At 41.4% G+C, this 16,247-nt stretch overlaps 1 protein-coding gene across 3 annotated transcripts in view; it reads left to right on the top strand.

Moving 5' to 3' along the window:
• Positions 1-767: 767 nt before the first annotated feature.
• Positions 768-16,247, top strand: part of RNF144B (ring finger protein 144B) — a 149,992-nt gene continuing 134,512 nt past the window's right edge. For 2 of the 3 annotated variants that reach the window (XM_027959013.3, XM_060403470.1), the window contains exon 1: positions 768-910. The gene's annotated coding sequence lies outside the window, so the exon portion shown is untranslated. Of the gene's footprint in view, positions 911-15,242; positions 15,407-16,247 lie in introns of those variants that run through there. The other variant, XM_060403469.1, reaches the window with a different exon arrangement.

The raw sequence follows: 16,247 nt of genomic DNA, 5'->3' as shown, positions 1-16,247 counted from the left end.
AACCCCCTTCCATCACTCTCATCTTTCATAGTATTGCTCAGTATGCTCTCCTTTTTGCTAGTTCATTTGCTACTAGATTTCTCTTTGAATACATACAGCTGCTCCTCTCCAGAACTTCAGGACTGCATCACTCTTGAGAACGGAGGCCCCGGGCACACTCAGTACACAAAGCCAAGTGAAATTAATTGCCTTTGCCCTGACTTGGGGCCCTGATAGGTGGTAGGTATCGACAATACTAGCAAAAGAGGTCTGTCCCGATTTGCACAGCTGAACGTATCCTTCTTGGGGCCAACCGAAAGTCCTGGCAACCTAAGTGTAACTAGTGGGGACGTCTACATTTTTAAAACAATGAAATGGAAAGAGCTATTCTGGAAAAATTAGACTGACTGGCAGAAGATTCTCAGAGTACAATCAACATCAACTGTCGAGAGATGCTGTGATTAGAACAAATGAGGACGGAGGCAGGGATGAATGCTTTGAACCTCAGAGGGTAGATCAGAGATTTTAAAAGGTTTTTTTTTTTTTTTTTTCCTGAAATCGCCCAGCTCCAGAATTTCAAGGATCGCGTTCGCTGCCTGCTTCCTAAAGAGAGCTCGTTCCTGGGGGAGGTGTGTGCGTGCACGCGCGGGGGAGGCAAGGCTCGGGAGAGGGGCCCCAGCTCTCCGGGATAAACAGCAGGGGGAGAAGGGGAGCGCGCAGAGGCGAGCGGGAGGGGTTGGGGAGGCAGCATCGGGGGCAAGGGCCGGGGGAGGGGCCTCTAGCCGCGCGCAGCGGCTGGTAGCCTGGAGATCCGAGCGCCTCGGGTACCTGGAGCTGCTGCCTGGGGAAGCTGACAGCGGACCTCCGCGGGCCTGCGCCCGTGTCCTGCCCCTCCTAGTCTCCCCGTCCGGGCGCCGACCTCACGCGCACGGTAAGGAGGGGCGAGGGGTGCTGCCCTCGCCCCGGGCCAGGTGCCTCCTCGGCCTCCCCAAGCTGTCACCCCCTACTCCCTCCCTCGCCCCCTCCCCGGCCCCCTAGGCGCGGGGCTGAGCCTCGGGCGGTCGGCCCGCTGGGACTCGGACGCTCGCGGACCCCCGCCTCCTCTCCGCCCTCACCCCTCTCTTTACTCCCCTTTCCCCCAAGGCAGCTCCGAAACCCCGCGCCCCCGGCCCCGGGAGAGAGGGGCGGCGGGCGGGGGAGGCGGGTGTCGTCCACTCTGCCCAGGTGTGTGTCGTAGGCATCGGCACACCGGTATTCCCCGGAGTCTAGTCATTTCCAGGCTGAGATCACAACTCTTCCCCTTCCAACACATACCCTCCCCCCCCTTTTGTTACTATCCTAACTTTGGGAGGATATTAACCCCTGGTCAAGGTAGCTGTCTTATCTTGTGTATCTGCACCAAACAGGGATTGAGGTGCCTTGGTTTTATTTTTGTTTTTCCTGAAAATGAAACACTGTGATAAGTTTACAGGGTGTTCTGGGTGATTGCGGCGCTAGAACTTTATCACAGTGTAAATAGCTTCTCCTTGGATGCTGAGAGCCTGATTAAGAGATGGCAAGGTGTGTGCGTGTGAGAAAAGTCTTCCGTGTATTGGAAAAAAAAAAAAAAAGAACTTCAGGTGAATGCGATGAGCTGTCTCTCATAATTATCTGAAAATATCTATGAGGTCCTTATGAGAAGGAGAATGGGCACCCAGCTGTTGGTAAACATCAGCTGAAAATCGTAGCGTGAACAGGGAGTTTAAACGGAGTAAAAGCAGGTTCCCTTCAAACTGATGAGTTTGGTGCGTGCCATTGGTTTTAAGACGGCAATTTTGGGAAGAGAGCCTAAACAGTTCTTCTGAAATTAAGATACAGGTTGGAGAGAAATACTGCACTTCCAAGAGCCCTTGTTAAAGAGTTAGCTTTTACACATCAACTTTTAAAACGTAGGAACTGCTTCACAAGTACTGTGGCAATTAGAGAGGGCTGAGGCCTATTCTCCTGGGAATCAGAAAAGTCCTTCATTTTGCTTACACTGGCTGACTTTCAGTTACCACTGGCATTTTTACTTGTTGGTTGTTTTAAGGCTAAAGACCCAAATGAACTATATCTCTAGGAACTAAAAGAGGAATTATCATATAAATTGATTTAGGTCTTATTTACATTCCTCAGTATTTTGAACCAAGCTCTTCTAACCCTGACTTGGTTAAGAGTGTAAATTGTATTGTGTTTGAGTTTGCACAAGTACTGTTTCTCCATCTCAAACTGTCATTGATGTCCACCTGCTGCTTTTCATGTATATGTATACCTGAACCATTCTAAGTACCTAACAAACTCTGAGTGTAACTGCTAGGGAAAATAAAGAGTTGCATTTGTCTTTCGGAAATTTGAGGTGAAGGACTAATTGTTTTCAAACGCCATGAAGTAGGTATAATGGTAAATCATACAACATTTTATGAAATAAGATGCTTGTTATGAAACAGGAATAGTATCTGATACTTGCTTTCAAGGATATTAAGGACAAGTAGGCGACTGTCTGTAAAGCATTTTGAACTTTCAGAGTCACTGTCTAGGTATTGAGCCAATGGGATTGCTTTCCTGGCAAACTTTTTCTCCTTTCTAAAATTAACTTTCCCCTAGGAAAAATAGCAGATACACACAATTTAGACAACCAAGTCTAGAAAATACTGTGTGTGAGTTTTAACAGTGACCTTAATTCCTTCCTACATATCTCGTGTTTGCAGCTTATGACACAAAATATGCAGAAATGTTCATTATCCACTGACATTCTCAAAGCATTGGCTTCATGAGGGGAGTTATGGACAGAGTATAACACTGTGTTATAAAATCTGTTGGCTTGGGGAAAGCTATTATTATTTTCCTATGGTTTTTGTGTATTTGTGTGTACACTGGGTCTGGGACTTACATAATTATGTATATATACGTAACACATGTTTTTAATAGGAATGAAAACCCACAATATTTTTCTTTGTGGCAGAGCACTGTAAGCATTAGGTTTTGATTACTTTTTCATGCCAATTTTAATATGACAGAACTAAAAACTTCAAGGAAATAATTCCATAAAGAGCTGTTTGGAACTGAAGGCCTTTTTAATGTAAGATGTTTGGGCCCTTAGTCTATGCGCTCAGCATCCGCTGAGCAATTCTTTGTGAGCGAGTAAGGGTGGCAGATCCAACTCTGGCGACCTCAGACACTGGATGATTAGACCCTGTCACTCTTCTCCAGGTCTTTAATTTAGTCTGTAACTTGATGCTTCACTGACCCCACACTCTCCCTGCCACGCTAGCTCATAGAGGAATTGTTGGCACTCTGGGTTGAATTTTTTCCCCTCCCATCAATTACAACGTTTGCATTGGTTGCAGAATGTAGTTACATTTTTAGCTCAGTATTCTAAGAAATACCTTTAGCCACAGAGAGAGTAGGCTTAGGGCAGCCCCGCTCACAAATTGCCTTATTTAATCATGCCATGTTAATTTAATTTCTATGATTCACCTACACAGAAATAATCGAGTCATACAGCATTAAAATTGGAAGATACTTTAGAAGCCATCTAGATTCTAATAATGTCTTTCTACAGATGAATATTGATCCAGTTGTAGCCATAATCCAAACTTGGAGGAGAGACTTTACATTTCATATTCTTTTCATAGGCATTCAATTTTATATTCATTCCAGTTCTTGTAGTAGTGAGGACTTTGCTCATTTGAAATGAATTTCTTTACAAGTTCAATGATACAGGAATAGCATTAAAGTATGTTGCAAATCTCTGATTTTCAATGAAACTCAAAATGTGACCTTAAGGGCAATGTTTACAAAGCCAGTGAATTATTGTAAACTAGCATCCTGTGTTTTTCATTACTTTGGATGCGGTCTATTTCAACTGATTGACAGAAGAAAAGGAGTATCCTAAGCAAGATGATGGTAAAGAAAGAAAAGTAAGGTGGTGAGGTATGTGAAGAACATGAATTACTAAGTCAGCAAATCATTCAGAAATGATTGGCCTTCAGACCCCTCCCAGAGATTTTATTCTGAAATAGTGGAGACAATCACTGGAGTTTCCAGTCCTCAAAATCCTACTTAAATAAGACTTGGTTTTTGGAAGTTCCACTTCTTGATGTTTCCGCCTTTCAGGATCTTCTGTCTTAAAAGATCTATCTTCCCAAGTTCCTATGGTTGAAGATTTCCAAAAGAATTTATCCCAATACGTAGGCACTGAAAGGATTGGATCCAATCTTAAGAAACCATATAGATTCTAGGGGAGTACTCTTGCTAGTGCTACAACTCTCTACCATTTATTTATTGAGGTATTTTACATACATAAAAGTATCTCTATAGCCCTAATGGATAGATGTTATCATTCCTTTTATATAGATCTGTGACTCAGAAGTTAAGCCTCTTGGGCATACTCACATACCCCTTTCAACACCCCATATGAGTATCTCTATGAGTACAAGCTGTTGATTGACTCTGTAGATGATAGCATGCTAATTTGGGGATATCTGGCAAATTTCCTAATTCTGCAAAGACCTTATAAAGTCTTCTCTTGTCCTTATATTTCAGTGTAAGTGTGTTCAATGTGTGGAGCTCAACATTCTTAGATAGATTTAATGACTAAAGACAATTACTACATTGAAAATATGTGTTCCAAAGTAGCGTTAATCCTTAACAATCAGGATGCTTTTTAAAATATACTTTATAATTTCACGTCATATGGTGATTTTATCTATAGTGTGATTATTTGCTACATTCTCCATTGCTCCCTATAAGTGATTCTGTTACACTGAATCATTCATTTCCTTCAAAGTTTTTAGAAATTCTGTCTCCCAGTGTTGTCCTGCTAGAGCAATTACAAATTAAAATGTGTATTCCTTTATTAAACTGTCTTTTAAGTCTCCTTTATATTATAGTTGTTGTTCCATTGCCAAGTCATGTCCATCTCTGTGACCCCATTAGCATGCCAGGCTTTCCTGTCCTTCTCTATCTCCCAGAGTTTGCTCAAACTTATGCCCATTGAGTTGGTGATGCCTTATTTAGCAGTAAGTTTTAACGTTCAGTTCAGTTCAGTAGCTCAGTCATATCCGACTCTTTGTGACTCTATGAACCGCAGCACGCCAGGCCTCCCTGTCCATCACCAACTCCCGGAGTCCACCCAAACCCATGTCCATTGTGTCGGTGATGCCATCCAACCATCTCATCCATCGTCCCCTTCTCCTGCCCTCAGTCTTTCCCAGCATCAGGGTCCTTTCAAATGAGTCAGCTCTCCCCATCAGGTGGCCAAAGTATTGGAGTTTCAGCTTCAACATCAGTCCCTCCAATGAACACCCAGGACTGATCTCCTTTAGGATGGACTGGTTGGATCTCCTTGCAGTCCAAGGGACTCTCAAGTTTTAACATTAGTCTCATAAGTTTGTTTTAATCAACTTCTTTTGACTTTGTTGTTTATTCTGTCTAATCAACAGTAAACCGTACGTAAAGAGGTGACGAGTTATCTCAAAGTTTAATCTTTAACGGTAAAAGCTTCTAGTCCAGGAGAGACTCTTTGCACCTGTGGAATGCAACCTTTTCTTCCATGTCCCCAAAGGCAGACATCGTTCTCTGCATTTAGCTGGTTCTTAAAAATATCTTTGTACACAGAGCTTTGTAAACAGAGGCTCCACTGCTACGCCTAGTACGTATTCAGTTCAGTTCAGTTGTTCAGTCATGTCCAGTTCTTTGTGACCCCATGGACTGCAGCATGCCAGGCTTCCCTGTCCTTCACCAACTCCTGGAGCTTGCTCAGACTCAGTGATGCCATCCAACTATCTCGTTCTGTCATCCCCTTCTTTTCCTGCTTTCAGTCTTTCCCAACATCAGGGTCTCTTCCAATGAGTCAGTTCTTCACATCAGGTGGCCAAAGTATTGGAGTTTCAGCTTCAGCACCAGTCTTTCCAATGAATATTCAGGTATGATTTCCTTTAAGGGGCTTTGATTGACTGGTTGGATCTTCTTGCAGTCCAAGGGACTCTCAAGAGTCTTCTCCAACACCACAGTTCAAAAGCATCCATTCTTTGGCGCTCAGCTTTCTCTATGGTCCAACTACTTGACTACTGGAAAAACCGTAGTTTTGACTAGACAGATCTTTGTTGGTATGGTAATGTCTCTACTTTTTAATATCCTGTCTAGCTTTGTCGTAGTTTTTCTTCAGGGAGCAAGCGTCTTTTAATTTCATGGCTGTAGTCACCATCTGCAATCATTTTGGAGCCCAAGAAAATAAAGTCTCTCACTGTTTCCATTGTTACCCCATCTATTGGCCTTGAAGTGATGGGACCAGATGCCATGATCTTAGGTTTTTGAATGTTGAGTTTTAAGCCAGCTTTTCCTAGTATATACAGCAACTGTCTTGTTCATACAGCTCAGTTTCTAGGTCTGCCAACTGGGACTGTTGCTGCCAGAAACTCATGTAGCCCTTGTTCTCATTTCTGCCCCCTCTTGGAAAGTGCAGAAGTACCTCAGGAAATTTTGCTTTAAATCTTTCAGCAAGGTCCTGTCACTTCATGCTTCTTTCCTGTAGTATTTAATGAGTCCAGACTTTTTTCCTTTTTAAAATAGTACTCTCCATTAGCATACTTGAGCAACTTATCACTATTGAAATGTTTCTTGGGAAACCATGTGAGCAGGCAGAGGTAAGAGTATTTGGAATAGCATATGTGAATTTGTATATTTGTATATAAATATATTTCAGTTTATAAGTAGGCTTACAGAAGAGGTAATCCTTAGTTTCCTTAGTATTGTCCAAGACCAAGATGTAAAATCAGTCAACAGTCTGATATGTTCCTGAAACCTGTCTATTTTCAGTTGTATACCTTATTTTATCCTTTGGAATCAGAGGACCATGGCCTTTGGATTCGGAAGGTTGTGGCTTATTAGTATTCCTTAATACTAATCATGCAGCTTTTGCAAATTAGTTTTCTTAGCCTCATCTCCTTCATCTGGAAAAGGTGATAGTCACACCCAAGAGTGGTACAGATCACACAAGGTGATTATAGAGGAGTTGTCAGAACACATGTCACGGTAGAAAGTGTGGACGAGGTAAACCAAGAGAGTGGGGCAAAAAGAACCGTCAGCAGTGAAACTCAGTGCACATAGGAAGCCAGTGAACAAGAGGAGCCTGAGGAAGGGTGGCCAGAACAGAGGACAAAGATCAGGAGAGTGTGAAATCAGAGAATCTAAGGGAATGGAGAAATTTAAGATGGACTCTCATTAGCATCACAAGGACAAAGAAGGTACCATTGGGTTTGGCAATTGGGTAAGTGTGACCTCAGCCATGGGCAGTTTCTGTGGTGAGATACAGACAAAAGGAAGTGGAATGATGAATGAGCGTCGGGAAGATAGAAAAGTGCAAACAGCCAATAGAAAAATGTTTCTCCCTTAGGCGGAAGGAGAGAGAGGTCAGTCGCCAAGCAGGTACTCAAGATTGGGGTACTGGATTTGGACTTGGGGGAGAAGCAAAAATCCTACCCCAGAATTGTAGGGACTGAATGTCTGCCAATTTTAAATCTTTTTCTAGTAAGGACATTAAAAACATTCCCATCTCATCTTATTTCAGAAAAGAAAATATCAACATTAGGGAGTTAAGTAAATTTAGCTTTATGAGCAAGTCAGTTTCTTAAATAGTCAAGTTTTTCTTCTCTTGCTCAAGATTTATCAGTACTTTCAAGTTTCCATCTCTTCTTCTTTAGGGATCTGGCCTCACCAATTGCCTTTTCTCTCAAATATTTTTAATCTCTTCTCGACTGATTCTTTTTCATTAACATGTACACATACTCCACTCTCTTAAAAAAAAAAAAAAAAGGTCCCTATTAACTCTTACAGAAATTAAACAGTGTCAGGAAAGAAGGGATGCTTTATATGTGGCAGTAATAAAGCTTGATTACTGATTGGACTTGGCGGACGAGAGAAAGGGAAGAATCTAAGATAGCTCCCAGATGACTGTACCACTTGGTTTCATGGAAGAGGAGCCAGGCTGGGAGAATAGAAGCTCCTGGGTTCAGTCCGGCTACATAGCTTGGGAACTCTGACTGTATCTTTGACTCTTTCTCCAGTGTGCTTCTAACTAGGTCCCCACCTCACCCTGTCACCCCGCTTCAGTCATTGTCATTTCATCCTTCATGGTTGGTGCTTAAACCTCGCTTTCTAGAATTATTTAACTCTTGAAAGTTCAAACCCTCCTTGGAGGTGTCTGTGAGCCAACGGCATACACATTTTCTACTCGGGGGAAAAAAAGAAATAGAAATATTTTTCACTTGAGAGAAATATGAGTACACATGGAACAGGATATTAAAATGGAACCTGTTGATAGTTCTCAGTTTTAGCTGTGGCTCAAGACAAGAGAGGCCGCATTCCAAAGTTAGGTGTAAGACCACAGCGCCCATGTGGGAAAACCAGTTTAAATTGTTCATGATTAGCTTGTTGGCCACTTCCAGGTGATAAAACATGATGCAAGAGGCCAGGGAAATAATTATTAGAAGGTTTTTAGAGAGTTGGTGGTGTATTTGAGTGGCCCCATCCTGGCCGCCAACAAAACGGTGTGAGGTACCTGCTCCTCAGCTCACGTCCAGAGAAAGGGTTTTATGCAGATCATTTAGAGTATTTAATGTGTATCCCTTCAGGAGAGGTGTAGAGATTCAGGCCTGAGAAATCTGAAGGATGAGGGACTGGCTAGCTAGCTCCTCTGATGACGGAGTGAAAGAGATGTCACTGCATCGCTCCTTAGTTTGATCGGGCACAGAGCACATGGGTTGTTATCCGAAGAACAGAAGCAGGTCATCACCCTAGAGCGTGAGCTAGCTGAGGTCCTCAGGTCATATGGAAGAGGGCCCTTGGACTGGACCCCAGCTGGGTAAACTGAGGAGGGGGTTGTAAGTAACCATCTGCAAAAAGGGATCCGTAGGTGAGAGATCCCCGGTGATGAGGAGATTCAAGGTTTTCAGCCGCTCTAACTTCCATTATCTTCATCAGCATCCCACTCCTGGTTCAACAGAAAAAGTAAGCTTTTTAAGTGTCCATCAGTAGATGAATGGATAAAGAAATTGTGAAACATATAATGGAATATTACCCAGCCATAAAAAAGAATGAAATAATGCCATTTGCCTCAACATAGAAGGACCTAGAGGTGACTATTACTGAGTGAAGTAAGTCAGGCAGAGAGAAAGTCAAATATCATGTGATATCACTTATACATGGAATATAAAAAAATAGCACAAATGAACTTATTTACAAAACAGAAACAGACTCTAGACATAGAAAAACTTATGGTTATCAAAGGGAAAGTGAGGTGGGAGATAAATGAGCAGTGTAGGATTAACAGATACATACTACTAAATAAAAAAGATATAACAAGGATTTACTGTATAGCATAGGGAGCTATATTCAATATCATGTAATAGCCTACAATGGAAAAGAATAGAATATATATATATGTATGTATGAATCACTTTGCTATACACCTGGAAACTAAAGCAATACTGAAAATCAGCTGTACTTCAATTTAAAAAAAAAGTAAGCTTTAAACACCCACTACGCTCACAGATCCTGAGCTTCCCTGGTGGCTCAGAGGTTAAAGCGTCTGCCTGCAATGCAGGAGACCTGAGTTTGATCCCTGGGTCGGGAAGATCCCCTGGAGAAGGAAATGGCAACCCACTGCAGTATTCTTGCCTGGAGAATCCCATGGATGGAGGAGCCTGGTGCGCTACAGTCCATGGGGTCACAAAGAGTCAGACACAACTGCGTGACTTCACTTTCACTTTCACGCTCACAGATCACCATTATTAGATCTAATGATCTAATTAGTCTGTATTAATCAAGGAAGAATTTTCTGTCTCATTTTCCCCCTACCTCACCCCACTTTTGTATCAGACAGTGGGGCAACCTCAATTAGCCAGAGAGAGAAAGAGTCTTTGTATCCCTTTCCCAATACACCTGGGAAGTGTGCAGTGGGCCATACCTAGTTGCAGGAGGGAGCCTTGTCACATGAAGTTGGAAGAGTTTTAAGTGCTATATTCGATTAGAAACATTACAGAATTGTGATTTTTTTGGATCTAGAGTGAATTGAAAAGACTTAATTATTTGAGTGATTAGAAGTCATGACAACTATCTTCGAATTTCATCCAAGGACAAAAGAAAAACACCACATAATAAAATTAAAGAGGCAGTGTAGGAAACAGTCATTTTCTGATTCTATCCCACGAGTCTTGCTGGTTCATTTTAGGAGTCACATACAAAACCATTTATAGTTTTTCAATGATACATAATTGGCAAAACAATAGGAGGGAAAGGCAGATACGGTTATTATAGGAATCAAATTTATCCACGGAAATGTCACAATAACAGTTTTCATTTCTTAAAATGATGCTATGAGAATTTTAATTAATCAATTAAGGTACACATTTGGTAATTATAAGATGAGGTTTGCAATCTGTTCCACAGCTGGGGAAATGATCTGAGATAGGGCTTTTGTGTAATAAGCAACATGAGACATTTTTCCCCTTCTGTTTCTAGAGAATCATAGAAGCAATAAACAGCTAAGATGAATTGTTCACCATTTGTATTCTGCCACTGATCAATTTTTTAAAAGTGTATGTGTTCCTGTAAAACAGTAAAGAGGATGTTCATAAGCCAATAAACTCTAAAATAAACAAGAATGCTAATGGCTGCCTCTTTTCAGCTTTTGGGAATTTTAAACTGTTAGCTTCCATATAATCTTTGCAGCATTTGCAGTGTTATTCAAAGACTTTTATGGTCAAGGAGTGACAAGGGGACAGTCTAAATAATATTTTTATTAATGCGTGCCTAGAGTTGAAAAGCGAAAGTGAAGTCGCTTAGTCATGTCCGACTCTTTCCGAGTTGAAAAGACAACTTGAAAAATACATTTGAGTCACACAGAGTATTTACATTGACAGCAAATGTGGTTTATACCATAGAAATGGAATTTTGGATCCATCGGTGGTATATTAAATGGACTAATATATTAGGAAGAGAGGTGGTTACTTGTACAGGGCGTGAGTCAGTCTTCAGTAGATGAAGTCCTGTACACTTAAGATCCTGAGGACAATGCCACGCCGTTCTCGTACAGTTCCCTGTCACAGTGGTTAAGAGCAAAAGTGCTAAAAGTGATGTGACCTGGGGCATATCGTGAAATATTGCTTTTTCCCTGTAGAAGGCAAAATTCCAAGATGTCTCCTAAGATTCTCCTCCCTGGTGTACACCTCTGTAAATCCTTTCCCCTTAAGTGTGGCACTATTAAAATGGTCTACTTTTTTTTTATTTTTCATTCAAGATATTTTCAATTCTAGATCTGTGTGTGGTTCTTCTTGAAATCTTGTTTTGTACTACTTTCCTTCTGAGCATGCTAAGCTGTTTTCAGTCATGCCTGACTCTTTGTGACCCCATGGACTGTAGCCTGTCCAGCTCCTCTGTCCATGGGATTCTCCAGGTAAGAATACTGAACTGGGTTGCCATGCCCTCCTCCAGGGGATCTTCCTGATCCAGGGAGAGGATGGAATTTTTCTTGTCCTTCTACCCTCCTGACTTTATGTAAGCCTCACCTGGTAGGTAAATTCTACACTCAAAGGTAAATATCCGATTCTCATATTCCTACTAGGTCTTTGATTTCTAATCACTGTCGTGGGTTTTGAGTTTCTTTTTTGTTTCTAGGAGACTTCCTTTTCTTGCTTTCTGCCCAGCTATGCACTTAAAATAATTCATTATATTTATCCAGAGCTTCTGTGTGTTAGCACAGAAGGGGATGGGATAGGGTGACAAGGGGTGTTATAGAGTGGACTTTCCAAGTCGGCTCAGCATGCCTTATTGACTAGAAGTCCTTAACTTCATTTTGTGATCTACCCCCCTCCCCATTCCATTTTACTTTTTATTGGAATTATATTGAATTATATAAAAATTAATGTGGAGAGAATTTATATATTTACAACATTGAGTCCTTCCACCTGTGAATCTGGTATATATCCCACCCTTCATTTGAAACTTCTCCTTAATGTCCTACTGAAACTACAATGAAAAATCGGTACTGGGGACTCCCCTGGTGGGATCCAGTGACCAGGACTCCAAGCACCCAATGCTGGGGGCCCGTGTTTGATCTCTGGTCAGCGAACTAGATCCCACATGTGGCAACTAAGACCCAGTGCAGCCAAAAATAAAAATAAATACTAAAAAAACTTAAAAAAAGTCGGTACTGTATTCTTCTTGCTAAATTTAGTTGTAGGTTTTATACTTTATTCTTAGGAATTATTCCTGGCTTGTTGAATAACCACAAGCAAATTATCTAATCATAATAGTGTTAATTTGGTGGAACTAATTACTATTATTTAACTCAATTGCTTAGTGAATATAAAGTGACAAACTGGAATAATTCAGGTTAACATTTTCATTTATGAGTTTACTCTTACTATAGCTCAGAAGTCTAAAATACACATTTATCAAAATGACTCAAATGCATAAAGTATGCAAAAGCATAGAGCTTTTTGAAACATGGGTAAAAATAGAAACTACTAACAGAGTAGTAAATAAATTGATATGTATTTTTTTTCTTGTTTAATATTGTCTTTTTTTTTTTCACTTGATGCATGTCAGAATCAGGATTTGAAATGATAACTTGAAAGAGGGAAATTGTGGAATCTGTGGCTTGACTGGGGAGCTCGGATTTAGGCGACAGGCATTGGATGAGCTCCATCTTCATTGCTAGGATATGGCAGAAGTCAGCCCAGACACAACAGAAATGTTATGTTCCTGAAGTGGCCTTCAGTGGAAACTCTGGGACCACACCCTGTCTTGACAGTGAAAAAAAACTGTCTACCCTGGTTTCAAGTACCCACAGTTTTGAAGGATTTTGCAAAATTTATCATTTCTTTTAATTAAAAAAAATAGATGTCTGCCACCATATGTCAGGTGATACAGGAATCTAATGGAACATCCCCAAGTCAACCAAGTGTAAATGGGCAAATCTTATAATATCTTAGGAATTTCTGGGCTGCAATAGTCTCCATGCTGCAATATTCTCTTTAGTTATTCTGTTATGCTTAGATATCACCCTAAATTAAAATTTGCTCATTTTAGAAAATTGCACCTTTGCTGTTCATTTTCATTATTTTTTCATGTTATTGGAAAAATAAAAATATAAAGCCTAATCCATGCTTTTTAAACTATGATTCCACCCACAACTGTTCTGAGAACACATTAGGGAGGTTATGGGAAATAAAAAGCCTCATTATATGATTTGCTAAAGTGAAATCCATATATGAAAACAAATGGGATATGCGTTATTAACATTGGAACCCGTATATGGTTATTATGGTTACAAATCAATTTATTTATCAAGTATGTATACAGTCTTCACATGCAGCTGGTTGATTTTGTTTTTACCATCTCCCTTAAAATATGGAGATGAAAGAAGATGAGAGTGAAAACAAGTCAAATTTGTTGTATCTGAGAAGCCTAGTGAAAGGCTGATCAGAGTTGCTATATAATAACCTCCCTTGTGGCTCAGCTGGTAAAGAATCTGCCCGCAATGCGGGAACCCTGGGTTCGATCCCTGGGTTGGGAAGATCCCCTGGAGAAGAAAATGGCCACCCACTCCAGTATTCTTGGCTGGAAAACCCATGGACAGAGGAGCCTGGAGGGCTACAGACCACAGGGTCACAAGTCAGACAGAACTTAGTGACTAAACCACCAGTACTTTATTTTTAAGTCAAAATGTCTGATTTGTTTTATAATGAGAGAAGCCTTAATAGAGATAAGGAAAAGGCTTATCTTGATAAACAAGGAGGCAGAAGCAGAAGGGAGTATGATCTGTTTGGAAGTAACATTTACCCAGCACCTATGCTCTGTGGGCTTCCTTCAGTTCAGTTCAGTTCAGTTCAGTCACTCAGTCGTATCCGACTCTTTGCGACCCCATGAATCGCAACACGCCAGGCCTCCCTGTCCATCACCATCTCCCGGAGTTCACTCAGACTCACGTCCATCGAGTCTGTGATGCCATCCAGCCATCTCATCCTCGGTCGTCCCCTTCTCCTCCTGCTCCCAATCCCTCCCAGCATCAGAGTCTTTTCCAATGAATCAACTCTTCGCATGAGGTGGCCAAAGTACTGGAGCTTCAGCTTTAGTATCATTCCTTCCAAAGAAATCCCAGGGTTGATCTCCTTCAGAATGGACTGGTTGGATCCCCTTGCAGTCCAAGGGACTCTCAAGAGTCTTCTCCAACACCACAGTTCAAAAGCATCAATTCTTCGGCGCTCAGTGTTCTTCACAGTCCAACTCTCACATCCATACATGACCACAGGAAAAACCATAGCCTTGACTAGACGGACCTTAGTTGGCAAAGTAATGTCTCTGCTTTTCAACATGCTATCTAGGTTGATTATAACTTTTCTTCCAAGGAGTAAGCGTCTTTTAATTTCATGGCTGCAGTCACCATCTGCAGTGATTTTGGAGCCCCCCAAAATAAAGTCTGACATTGTTTCCACTGTTTCCCCATCTATTTCCCATGAAGTGATGGGACCAGATGCCATGATCTTCGTTTTCTGAATGTTGAGCTTTAAGCCAACTTTTTCACTCTCCTCTTTCACTTTCATCAAGAGGCTTTTTAATTCCTCTTCACTTTCTGCCATAAGGGTGGTGTCATCCGAATATCTGAGGTTATTGATATTTCTCCCGGCAATCTTCATTCCACCTTGTGCTTCTTCCAGCCCAGCGTTTCTCATGATATACTCCGCATATAAGTTAAATAAGCAGGGTGACAATATACAGCCTTGACATACTCCTTTTCCTATTTGGAACCAGTCTGTTGTTCCATGTCCAGTTCTAACTGTTGCTTCCTGACCTGCATACAGATTTCTCAAGAGGCAGGTTAGGTGGTCTGCTATTTCCATCTCTTTCAGAATTTTCCACAGTTTATTGTGAGCCACACAGTCAAAGGCTTTGACATAGTCAATAAAGCAGAAATAGATGTTTTCCTGGAACTCTCTTGCTTTTTCCATGATCCAGTGGATGTTGGCAATTTGATCTCCGGTTCCTCTCCCTCTTCTAAAACCAGCTTGAACATCAGGAAGTTCATGGTTCACATATTGCTGAAGCCTGGCTGGAGAATTTTAAGCATTACTTTACTAGCATGTGAGATGAGTGCAATTGTGCAGTAGTTTGAGCGTTCTTTGGCATTGCCTTTCTTTGGGATTGGAATGAAAACTGACTTTTTCCAGTCCTGTGGCCACTGCTGAGTTTTCCATATTTGCTGGCATATTGAGTGCAGCAATTTGACAGCAGCATCTTTCAGGATTTGAAACAGCTCAACTGGAATTCCATCACCTCCACTAGCTTTGTTCGTTGTGATGCTTCCTAAGGCCCACTTGAATTCACATTCCAGGATGTCTGGCTCTAGGTGAGTGATCACACCATTGTGATTATCTGGGTAGTGAAGATCTTTTTTTGTACAGTTCTTCCATGTATTCTTGCCACCTCTTCTTAATATCTTCTGCTTCTGTTAGGTCCATGCCATTTCTGTCCTTTATCGAGCCCATCTTTGCATGAAATGTTCCCTTGGTATCTCTAATTTTCTTGAAGAGATCTCTAGTCTTTCCCATTCTGTTGTTTTCCTCTATTTCTTTGCATTGATCGCTGAAGAAGGCTTTCTTATCTCTTCTTGCTATTCTTTGGAACTCTGCATTCAGATGCTTATATCTTTCCTTTTCTCCTTTGCTTTTCGCCTCTCTTCTTTTCACAGCTATTTGTAAGGCCTCCCCAGCTTGCTTCAGATGAATAAAGAATCCGCCTGCAATGCAGGAGACCTGGGTTCAGTCCCTGGGTTGGGAGGATCCCCTGGAGAAGGGAGCGGCTACCCTCTCCACTATTCTGGCATGGAGAATTTTATGGACAGTGGAGCTTGGCAGGCTATATAGTCCGTGGGGTCACAAAGAGTTGCGCACGACTGATCTACTTTCACACACACGCACAGCTCTCTATGAGGCACTGTTCAGTGACAAAACTGAGGCTCAAAAAAGGCTTAAGAGCAGTAACTAATGCAGGTTTAGTTAACCGGCTACTAAAGAAGGAATAAAAATTTGAACTTGGGCCAAAGCCTACGCCCTTTCTCTATCCAAGACTATGTGTGACATGAAAATCTAACAGTAAAACCTTTTCAACAACTGAACCACGAGTGGAAGCCAGGTGCCTCTCTTCTTTCATTACAATCTCACTGTGTAATCAACAGATCATTATTGCTT

The sequence above is a fragment of the Ovis aries genome, chromosome 20 (assembly GCF_016772045.2).
Source record: "Ovis aries strain OAR_USU_Benz2616 breed Rambouillet chromosome 20, ARS-UI_Ramb_v3.0, whole genome shotgun sequence".
Lineage (NCBI taxonomy): Eukaryota > Metazoa > Chordata > Mammalia > Artiodactyla > Bovidae > Ovis > Ovis aries.
The sequence above is the reverse complement of the archived record's forward strand: the minus strand, read 5'-3'. Positions and strand labels throughout refer to the sequence as shown.